General features: G+C 45.5%; 1 protein-coding gene across 1 annotated transcript in view; it reads left to right on the forward strand.

Annotated features, from left to right (window-relative positions):
* LOC124798538 (inactive dipeptidyl peptidase 10) overlaps positions 1 to 12,172 on the forward strand; it is a 1,422,769-nt gene that overhangs the window by 648,261 nt on the left and 762,336 nt on the right. The gene's annotated exons all lie outside the window — the stretch shown is intronic.

Raw genomic sequence — 12,172 nt, forward strand, 5'->3', positions numbered from 1 at the left:
AAAAACAAGCAAGGTGGCAGACAGTGGAACAGTTAAAGATGTCATTGGCGTTTGTTTTGAATTTCTCAGAGAGGTATGTGTGTGTGTGTGTGTGTGTGTGTGTGTGTGTGTGTGTGTGTAAAAAGAAAGAGGGAGAGAGAGAGGGGAGGAGGGAGAGACAGAGAGAGAGAGAGAGAGAGAGAGAGAGAGAGAAAGTAGGTTTGGTGATTTATGATTATCATTATATTTATTTATTTTTGGTTTTGTCTCTGTGTGTGTGTATCTGTGTTTGTGTCTGTGTATACATTTCGGGGGGGGGGGGGGGGGCGGAGGGGAGCTCTATAGGTTGGTTTTTCTCTAATAAAGCATATGTTATTGTTAAAGCAAACACAGAAAAAATAGCTTCAATATCAAGACGATTAATCGTACAGTTGTGGCCTGGTGAGATAGTGTATTGTCGTCCATAAAAATTCCATCGTTGTTTGGCAGCAGATGGTCTCCAAGAACGCTAACGTGAGTATCGGTTTTGTTGGACCAGAGGACCCAGTCCATTGCATGCAAACACAGCCTACACCGTTATGGAGCCGCCACCAACTTCCGCAGTGCCTTGCTGACAACTTTGGTCCATGGCTTTGTGAGGTCTGCACCACACTCGAAACTTACCATCAGCGCTTACCAACAGAAACGTGGACTCTTCTGCCCAGGCCACGGTTTTCCAGTTGTCTAGCAACCATTCTATATGGTCACGATGCCAGGAGAGGCGCTGCATGCGATGTACTGTCAGCAAAGGCAGTCGCGTCGGTGATCTGCTGGAATAGCCCATTACCACCAAATTTCGTAGCACTGTCCTAACGGATACAGTCGCCGTACGTCCCGCATTGATTTCTGCAGTTATCTCACGCAATGTTGCTTGTCTGTTAGCACTGATGCCTCTCCGTAAATGCCGCTGCTGTCAGCCGTTAAATGAAGGTCGTCGTCTACTTTGCTGTACGTGTTTAGAGGTAATTGTCGTGGACTGGCAAGACAGCCAATCCACAGTGACGGGTAACCGAAAGGCACGCGCTTAAACTCACGCAGGCAGGCGTGAGGTCTGAAACAAGATACGTAATGAATGCTATAAAGAAAAGTGCGTAGCTGCTGGAATACTTAACTTTAATCCACAATTGGTGAACATTGGTCTATTTGATGTACATGCTTCATTAGATGCATAGCAAAGGATAAATGGCGCCTTGCTAGGTCGTAGCAATTGACTTAGCTGAAGGCTATGCTAACTATCGTCTCGGCAATTGAGAGCGTAATTCTTAGTGAACCTTTCCTAGCAAAGTCGGCTGTACAACTGGGGCGAGTCCTAGTAAGTTTCTCTAGACCTGCCGTGTGGCGGCGCTCGGTCTGCAATCACTGATAGTGGCGACACGCGGGTCCGACGTATACTAGCGGACCGCGGCCGATTTAAAGGCTACCACCTAGCAAGTGTGGTGTCTGGCGGTGACACCACAGTAATACCCTAAATTTGATATCCTCGGCACTTTTTTGACACTGTGGATCTCGGAGTGCAGAATTTCCTAACGGTTTCCGAAATGGAATGTCCCGTGCGTCCAGTTTCAGCTACCATTCGGCGTTCAAAGTCTGCTAATTCCCGTCGTGCGGCTATAGTCAAGTCAGAAACCTTTTCACATGAATCACCTGAGTACAAATGACAGCTCCGACAATGCAGTGCCTTTCCATCCCTGAGTACGCGACACTAGCGTCATCTTTATAAGTATATTTATTTATTTATTTAACCTGGCAAGATTAGGGACATCAGGCCCTCTCTTACATCTAACCAGGCATTCTACTTTTTCACTTTCATATGTTTTAGTAGACATGTTAAACTACAACTAGTACAAAAAGTTAAATAATTGCAAAGGAACACCTGGAAAAATACATACATATACAGTTTATATTCGTAGATGATAAGTACTGCTATAATTAGGCATTATGATAGAGACAGATTTTAGATAGGACTGCTAGCAGCAGGGGGTATGAGGGAGACTAATGGTGAATGGAGGAGAAGAATAGGGATATGATGAAACATAATTAAGGAAATATAAAGGAAAAGAAGATTGCGTGGATAATGGAGATAAATGAAGAGGAAGAAGAGAAAGGAGCAAGACAGGAGACACTAGCTTTGCTGTTTGACAGAGGGGAGGATTGGCCTTGTACATTAATTTCGTGGGAAACGTTGTGAGGATGATAGTAGTAAATGCTTCAACTTCTTCTTAAAAGCAGCAGGGGATTGAATCTTGCGCAGAGTAAGGGGCAGTTTGTTCCAGAGGCCGGCCGGAGTGGCCGAGCGGTTCTAGGCGCTACAATCTGGAACCCCGCGACTGCTGCGGACGCAGGTTCGAATCCTGCCTCGGGCATGGATATGTGTGATGTCCTTAGGTTAGTTAGGTTTAAGTAGTTCTAAGTTCTAGGGGACTGATGACCACAGCAGTTAAGTCCCATAGTGCTCAGAGCCATTTGAACCATTTGTTCCAGAGGCGGACTGCGATAACAGAGAAGGGGTTTGCAAGTGTTTTGGTTTTGTGAGGGCGCAGAGTTAGGATACCAAATAACAGTGACCTCGTGTTTCGATTATGATGGCATGAAAGGTGTTTAATCTCTGAAGCAAAGTACTAGGGTGCTTGCCTGACGAGGGGCCGCTGAAGTAGGCACAGAGTGTGGTAGTCACGCAATCTGTCTGGTCGCATCCACCCTAGCTGGGAGTATGGAGCACAAACATGATCATACCTATCGAATGTTGCAAGTGTAACGCACACATGCATTTATGGTTAGTTCTAACCGTCTTTTCTTTTCGCTACTCATGCCTTGTTGAATTACATCACAATTGCGGAGGCTCGGTAGAGCGAGTGCTTGCACGAGCTGGCGTTTCACGTCCTGTGGGAATACGTTCCGAAACTTTTTGAGAGCATAGAGATAAGCGGACGTCTTCCGGAACACTGCGACTGTATTCTCTGCCCAGTTGAGATGCTCATCCAAAGTCACACCGAAGTTCTTAACTGGTTTCTGATATGGTATTGGAATACCGTCGAGCAGAATAGGAGACAGCCGTTCGCGGAAATCTGAACTTATCAATTTCTGGTGAGCTATTAAGATTACTTGTGTCTTTTTTGCATTCAGTTTAAGCCCCAGGCTTTTCGCCCATGTTACCACTAAAGAAGGATCATCATTCATCTGAGCGTGCTATGCTTATACCTTCAGGTCTGACGCTTAGGTGGAGATCGAGGTCGTCGGTATAGAAATGATATTTACAGGAAGACATAACCGACGAAATATCATTGACATATAAGTAAAACAAAAGTGGTCCTAAGACTGATCCTTGTGGCACTCCTGCGGAGATATGTTTCCACGAAGATTTTTCATTTACACAGACAATACATTGCTGTCTGTCTTTTAACTAACTTTCAAACCACCTCATTGCACTATCTGAAAAAATTTAGCTGTTGCATTTTTCTGAGCAATATGTCAAAGTTAACAGTGTCAAAAGCTTTGCTGAAGTCTAGTAGCGTCAATATTGTTGCCTTTCGGCTGTCTGTGGCATTTTTCAGGTCATCAGTTACTTTAATTGGAGCAGTGTGTGTGCTGTGATGTTTACGGAAACCGGATTGAAATTTGTCATATATAGATTGAATTCATGCAGGTGTTCAGTGATTTGATCATAAACAACATACTCAAGTGTTTTGGAAACAGCACGCAGTATGCTAATTTGTCGGTAATCACTAGGCAGTTGTAGGTTTTCGATCTGAGGGATGGGCCGAATTATGCTCCTCTTCCATGCAGTTGAATTTATTCCGTTCACAAGGGAAAAATTAAATATGTCAGTTAAGACAGGTACTAAGATATCGGCAACACTCTTAATCATGGTTATACTGATACTGTCATTACCTATCTTATCAGAAGAGATTCTCATTATTGCTTTGCTTTCCGTATTTATTGTTACGTGTACTAGATGGAAGGTATAGTGGTTAGTTATCCAGTTAGGGGATTCTTGTGGACAGTAATTATCAGCTGTATGGGTATTCAGACGTGCAGAGAAGAATTCATTTAATGCGTTAGCTGAGACATGAAAATCAGTTTCCGATTTTGCCTTTCCGACCCCCAGGCTGCGGAGATTATTCCATAGAGTCGTGGGCGTCAGATCGCTGCATGCAAAGGAGCGAGCGTGCCTGATTTTACCATTGCGAATGTATTGTTTCACTCTGTTCCGTAGTATATACCTCTATCCCATGATTTTTATCACGTCATCGTATAATACAGTTACGGGAATGGAAAGAGTCACATCGTTAAGCACGAGCCCGAATTTTGTGGAGATACGTAGGAATTTAAGAAAGCAAGTTACACACGTCACCCGATGCTACGAACTTTGCCCAACAAGAGTATCACATCGTTAGAAGAGATGGTTAGTGGGGGGACGCTGTTTTGATGCGGTACGGATAGCAGATGCATCACTGCGTGCGATTCAAATGACGTGGCAATTATAAAGCTGAAGAACGGTGGAGGGTACGATTCTTGTGTGCAAAGTGTAAATTTCACACAGATTCGCCGTGAAATTCTGGCGGTGTGCAGGCCAAGTACAGTGTCGCGACCAGTCCAAGTGAAATGCAGACAACATTTTGACCAAGGCCGCGGAGACGTGGCAAGCTGAAAGAACGTATGGAGGGGAAAGAGATTTTCCAACAACGAGGACTTTCTCTCAGCGGTTCACGAATGATTCCGAGGCCGTGAAGCTGATTTCTGTCGCCGACTGTTGAACCTTGTTTACAGAGACTTGGTAACTACGTTGAAAACCAGTGTCGTGTTTCTGTGTCACTTTGAAGTCATTGAAGCATTTCAAAGAAAGTTACTCGGCCTGCCATAATAATGTGGAATTTACTTTTCCAAACCCATTCGTAGTCATCACAAAATACGTTGTGGTATATTAAACTTTCATTCCCTTCAGATCTGACGTCCATCATCAACACCGGTTGTAAGATGTGACAGCCACAGGCTCGAATACACCTGTCCATTGTCATCTTGAGGAATGCCTCAAGCACATATCATGTCATTTTATGAAATCTGCTCGCTGGAGGCTGTTATGGAAGTATACATCTTCGCATCACACCCCAGACATGCTGAACTGGCGACAAATACGGGGACAGATCAGAACACTCGAGGATCCATACATTCTTCAAGGCGTCTGTGGTATGAACCCAGTGTGTAGTCTTGTATTGTCCTGCTACTGCATGCCATTTGGTATCCTGCAATTAAAGGGTATGACAACATAATTTATCAAGCTTACCACATAACGGCGAGGGTTCAGCCTCCCTTCAACAGTTACGAATCAGTCGTTTTGTCACATCCAATAGCTCCCCACGTTGAAGAGGTATAGGTATACGAAACGTGGAGATGAGGCTTTGGCTCTAAGAGCCATGTACGAGTGTTGCCCGTAAAGTAATGCACTGCATTTCTTTTCTCAGCCGAAAACAATACTACGAATGCGAAACCTTACGTATATATTATCTGAAATCTCCTGACTGAGCGCTCCAAGTTTCCGTCACTTCAGACGAATAGCGTAGCTGCAGGATAGTTTCAAAATGACGTCTGTAGGTGATGTATGTTACAAGCAACGTCTCGCCATTGACATTCTCACAACAGAGGAAGAACTGTGGGGAATATTCACAGACGCTTGTGCAAAGTCTATGGAACATCTGCTGTCGACAGAAGTACAGTTAGTCGTTTCGCACGGAGGGTGAGGTCATCACAAGGCGGTTCGACGGAGCTCCAAGATTTGCAGCAGTCGGGGGACCATCCACGGATGTCACGCCTGATATGTTACAGCAAGGTGATGATGTCGTTCGCGAGGACAGAAGCATTACGACCTGGCATTTGGCGCTTCATCTGTCAATCAGCAAAGGAAGCGTGGATGAAATTATCGACACTCTTGGATATTCAGAAGTGTGTGCAAGATGTGTGATCAAAAATCACACAAAAGAAACATTTGTCTTGATTTGTTACAAAGTTTTGAAGCTGAGAGGGAGGCCTCCTCGTCCCGGATTGTGACAGGTGATGAAACTTGGGTTAACCATTTTGAGCCCGAAACAGAACGACAGTCGATGGAATGGCGCCATTCTCACTTTCCACAGAAGAAAAAATTAAAAGCAACTGCTTCTGGTGGTAAGGACATGATCCCCGTGTTTTGGGACTGTGGAGGTGTGATTCTCTTTGATGTGATGCCAAGAAACCGTACCATTAATTCAGAAGCATATGTGAAAACATTAACAAAACTCCGCACGCGCTTCTGGCTACTTCAGCGCCACAGCAACCTAGGAGGCGTTTTGCTGTAACACGATAACGCTCGGACCTATACAAGTCTGAGGACAGCTGAACACATCGCAAAATTGAATTGGACGGTGTTACCTCACCCACCCTACAGCCCTGACCTAGCCCCCTCGGACTTCCACTATTTGGGCCATTGCAGGATGCCATTCATGGAACACATTTTGAGGGCTATGAGGAGGTGATTCACACAGTGAAGCACTGGCCTCGCCTCCAGGACAAGGACTGGTACCGACAGGGCATACACGCCCTTGTTTCACGCTGGAGGAGGGCCATAGAACGAGATGGAGATTACGTGGAAAAATAGGGTGTGTAGATAAACACCATTCATTCATTTGTATAGTTCTCATTATTTTCTGGGCAACCCTCGTATGTTACGTATGTTTTCCTTTATGTATTCCTTTCCTAGTAACGTGTGTTCCTTAGTCCCGAAGTACCGTTTTCTTAGTGCCTGAAACGTTCCGTTTCTCTCCATTATTCTTCCCTGCACAGAGTTCGTGCTTTAGTCGGGACTAGTCGGTAGCCCTTGTATTCCTACCATTCGTTATCCTCAACGAACTCGGTAGCATTGAAACCGTTCCATTACTCGTCTCTCCCTTCCCTGCACGTTCTTGCTGGCTCTGTAGTTTTTGTATTTCTCCAGTTTCTTAATCTCAACGGAGCAAGTCGTTAGTGACACGGAGTACCGAGTTCACTTTCTGTGTCTCAATGTTTTCTTTCCTCGTGTGCAATTCGTTTCCTTCACGGAATGAGTCGGCGTTATTCGTTATCCTCCAGCTGCTTCTTTCTACACGCTACAGTTCCCGCGGCAAAACAGATCGACGGCTTTTCGATAGCCCATCCGTTAAAAGCGACTTCTCCTCCTCCTCCTCCCCCCCCCCCCCCCCCCACCGGTTGCAGAAACCCAGCGGAACGCAGATACTGCCGCCTGGAAATCATATATGGTCGCCCCTTTGTCTCGCCACAGCAGAACTGCCGTGTGTGCCTGGAAGTGGACAACGTGGGTCAGAGGGCACGCCGTTCATTTTGATATTATTACGGTATGACAACGAGCCCAATTCTTGCAACTTGAAATTTTACTGTTAATACCACTACAGCCGTGGTGACCATTCGTACGTAGAAGCGAAAGATGTGTTGAGGAAAGATATCCTACTCAAATAGTGCACTTAAGAGGTTAGCAGAAAACTTTTCATGTACAGGCTATGGCTGAAGGTACCCTGTACCAGTAATAATAATACCGTATCCTGTTACAATCGCAAATGGAGCGAGAGAGAAACGACTATAATATCTATTAGCTTCCGTCCGACCTCTATTTCTCCTATCTTTTCTTCGCGCTCCGCACGCGAAATGCACATTCGTGGCAGGAGAATCGTTCTGCAGTCAGCCACAGATATCGGTTCTATAAATTTTCTCGACAGAGTTTCGCGAACCCTCGAAGTGTTCACATCGCGGAGCGTGCCCGTAAAAGTCGTGTGTTGAATGAACATACCGGTAACAAACCTATCTGCACGCCTCTGAATTACTTCGGTGTCTCCCAATATTCTGATCCTATGAGGATCTCAAACAGTCGAACACTACTTAAGAATAGGGGTCCGTACTGGTGTTCTACACTTGGTCTCCTTAATTGGTCAGCTACACTTCCCTAGAATTTTCCCTACAAACGTAAGTCGACCACTCGACTTCGGTATTACCGACTTTATATGTTCGTTTCATTTGGTATCGCTTAGTAAGTACGCCCAGCTATTTAATCAGCGTGAGTGCGTAAAGCAGCACGCCACTAAACCTATATTTGAGCATTACTGGGTTGTTTTTCGTGTTCCCCTAAGCGAACTTACACCTTTTTCCTACGTTCGGCACCAGCTCCTACTTACTGCTCAACGACAACACTTTCGCGTGCACTAAAATGCCATCAGCATCATCAGAAAACAGTCGCTCTTAGGGTTCTAGTAGCGATTTAAATTTTGGGCGGAAAGAGGGGCGGGGCGAGAGAGATGATGGGGTCTTTGGCGTCGAGTAGGTTAGCCTGCTTAATATGGGAAAGGGGATGAGGAATCCTTGTATATAGTAAAAAAGAATGTACATATACATTGAAGAGCCAAAGTAACTGGTACACCTGCCTAGTATAGTAAAGTGCACCCGAAAGCACATGGAAGTGCTACAACACGACGTGGCATCGACCGGACTGATGCCTGAAGTACTGTTGCAGGAAAGTAACACCATGAATCTTGCAGGACTGTCCATAAATCCGTATGGGTACGAAGGGGTGGAGATCTCTTCTGAACACCTCGTTACAAGGCATCTCAGAGATGCTCAATAATGTTCATGTCTGGAGAGTTTGGTGGCCAGCGGAAGGCCTTAAACTCAGAAGAGTGTTCCGGGAGCCACCCTGCAGCAATCTTGGACGTGTGGGGTCTCGCATTCTCCTGCTGGAATTACCTAAGTCCGTCGGAATGCATAATGGACATGAATTGATGCAGGTGATCAGACAGGATGCTTACGTACGTGTCACCTGTCAGAGTCGAATCTACAAGTATGAGGGGTCCCATTTTACGCCAACTGCACAGATCCCACACCATTAGGGGCCTCCACCAGCTCGAAGAGTCCCCTGCTGCCATGCTGGGTCCATGGATTCATGAAGTTGTCTCCATACCCGTACAGATCCCTCCGCTCAATACAATTTGAAACGTGACTCTTCCGACCAGGCAAAATATTTCCAGTCATCAACAGTCCAGTTTCGATGTTGACGGACCCAGGCGAGCAAAGCTATGTCTTGTGCATTCATCAAGGATACACGAGTGGGCCTTCGGCTACGAAAGCCCATACTGATACTGTTTTGTTGAATGGCTCGCACGCTGACTTTTTTTGATGGTCCAGCATTGAAATCTGCAGCAATTTGAGGAAAGGTTGCACTTCTGTCACGTTGAACGATTATCGTCAATTGTCGTTGGTCCTGTTCTTGAAGGATCTTTTTCGGCCGCAGCGATGTCGGAGATTTGATGTTTCACCAGATTCCTGATACTCATGGTACACCCGTACTGGATATTCCCACTTCATCGTACCTCGGAGGTATTGTGTCCCATCGCTCGTGCGCCGACTACAACATCACGTTCAGATTCACTTAAATCTTGATAATCTACCACTGTAGCAGCAGCAGTAACCGATCTAACAACTGCCCGAGATACTTGTGGTCTTGTATAGGCGTTGCCGACCGCAGCGCCGTATTCTGTCTGCTTACATATCTCATTATTTGAATACGCATGCCTATACCAGTTTCTGTTCAAATGGTTCAAATGGCTCTGAGCACTATGGGACTTAAAATCTGAGGTAATCAGTCCCCTAGACCTTTTGTTTTTGTTTTTTTGTTTCTTTTTTAAATATTTATTCACAATACATTATAATTATACAAATATAAGCCACAATCGTAATGATTAGTGGGTCCTAAGTGGTACAGTGTTGTTGTTTGCAGGTAATTACATTTTTACTTGTAAACTACAGGCGGTATAGACAGTACAGGTTAATGGGCAAACTTGAGATCTACTGGGTGATCAAAAAGTCAGTATAAATTTGAAAACTGAATAACTCACGAAATAATGTAGATAGAGAGGTACAAATTGACACACATGCTTGGAATGACATGGGGTTTTATTAGAACCGAAAAAAAACAAAGTTCACAAAATATCCGACAGATGGCGCTGGACAGCAAAACGTCAGTGACTGCGCATGACAATCGTGTATAAAAGGAACTGTAATGAGAGAGGTTGCAGGACGCTGAACGAGGACACTGTACCAGCACCCAGCGCCAGCCGCCGAGCAGCACAAACGCACAACGTCAAGGTATCGACATGCATGATACCCACTACTAACAAAGCCTATCCTTACACAACCTATCGCAGGCAGCAAGACAACCGCTACTGCTCTTGCCGCCCGACCTAATTTTCGCAGAGGTTTTTTTCCCTTGGCTCTTGCTTTGGCACTTTTTTTCCTCTGCCCTTCAAACCGCTACCCTTCGTCAGATTTCGACCAATCTATCTCCAGATGAGCGCGTATTAATGGTTAATCCTAACCAGACGTACGCAGACATCGCAGTACCCACATCCTGCGACACCTCACTTTAGTGAATACTAACCCTTATGCAGAGATGGCAGTAGACCTTTTGTGTTGGCCATCATGCCGGTGTGGGCGTGGAGGGGATCCACCTCTTATTAAAAAAAAAAAAAAAAAGAGGGAATCAGATGCGCCAGCAGTCGCAGCGTGATGACATTACCTGAAAAGGCGCTTTTAGTGAAGCTGTATTATCAGAATGGGGAATGTGCTAGTTCAGCGTTACGATCCTATCGCCACAGGGAGGGGATTCGAACGGGTAAAGGTCCGTTGACAAATGTAGCTGTGGCGAGAATGATTTCGAAGTTCGAAGCCACGGGTTGTTTAGACGGTAGACCCCGTAGCGGCCGACCGAGCACAAGGCGTAATGCTGCTGAGACAGTTCAGGAAGAAATGGAGACTGTAGCGGGTTCGTCTATGCACGGGGAAGTCAGCGCTCGTGCAGTCGCACGTCGCACCGGCATTCCATACACTACTGTTTGGTTGGCACTCAGACGTACTCTCCGATGCTATCCGTACAAAATCCATCCGCATCATGAACTGTTACCTGGCGATTTAGTGAAGCGGAGGGCAATTGCGGTGTGGGCGTTTCAAAAGATGGTGGAAGATGACGATTGGTTGAGTATCATGTTGTGGACCGACGAAGCTCATTTCACGCTCCAAGGGTCTGTCAACGCCCACAACTGCAGAATTTGGGCTACCGAAAATCCTAGAACTGTCGTGGTAACACCATTGCATGACAAGAAAGTCACGGTGTGGGTTGGATTTACCACATCTACCGTTATTGGGCCTTTTTTCTTCGAGAAAATGCGTGATTCTGGTTTTGTAACTCCTACCGTGACGGGTGAGAGGTACGCCGATATGTTACAGAATCGCATCATCCCAAGCCTGGCTGATAAACACCTGCTGGAACGTACGATGTTTATGCAGGATGGCACTCCACCCCATATTGCTAGACGCGTGAAAGATCTCTTGCGTGCGTCGTTTGGTGATGATCGTGTGCTTAGCCGCCACTTTTGTCATGCTCGGCCTCCCAGGTCCCCAGACCTCAGTCCGTGCGATTATTGGCTTTGGGGTTACCTGAAGTCGTAAGTGTATCGTGATCGACCGACATCTCTAGGGATGCTGAAAGACAACATCCGACACCAATGCCTCACCATAACTCTGGAAATGCTTTGCGGTGCTGTTCGCAACATCATCCCTCGACTACAGCTATTGTTGAGGAATGATGGTGGACATATTGAGCATTTCCTGTAAAGAACATCATCTTTGCTTTCTCTTACTTTGTTATGCTAATTATTGCTATTCTGATCAAATGAAGCGCCATATGTCGGACATTTTTTGAACTTCTGTATTTTTTTTGGTTCTAATAAAACCCAATGTCATTCCAAGCATGTGTGTCAATTTGTACCTCTCTATCTACATTATTCCGTGATTTATTCAGTTTTCAAATTTATACTGACTTCTTGATCACCCGGTATGTTAAGCTATAGACACAAACGCCTACTTGTGAGTAATCTCAGCTTCCTGCAGCGTCTCAGGTGTGTCAGTGTGGACATAAACCTACCGCAGTGCTTTGCTCATCGAGCTAATCCCGATGAGCGTGCCCCTGACACTGGGCAGGTCAAAACTACTAATCGCTGCAGCTTCCTATTCCTATTGCTAAATCCTACTAACTACTAACTAACCTACCTCAAGTCCGGTGCACGTCATTATTGTGAAGTTAATGTACCCC

Source organism: Schistocerca piceifrons, chromosome 5 (assembly GCF_021461385.2).
Source record: "Schistocerca piceifrons isolate TAMUIC-IGC-003096 chromosome 5, iqSchPice1.1, whole genome shotgun sequence".
Taxonomy (NCBI): domain Eukaryota; kingdom Metazoa; phylum Arthropoda; class Insecta; order Orthoptera; family Acrididae; genus Schistocerca; species Schistocerca piceifrons.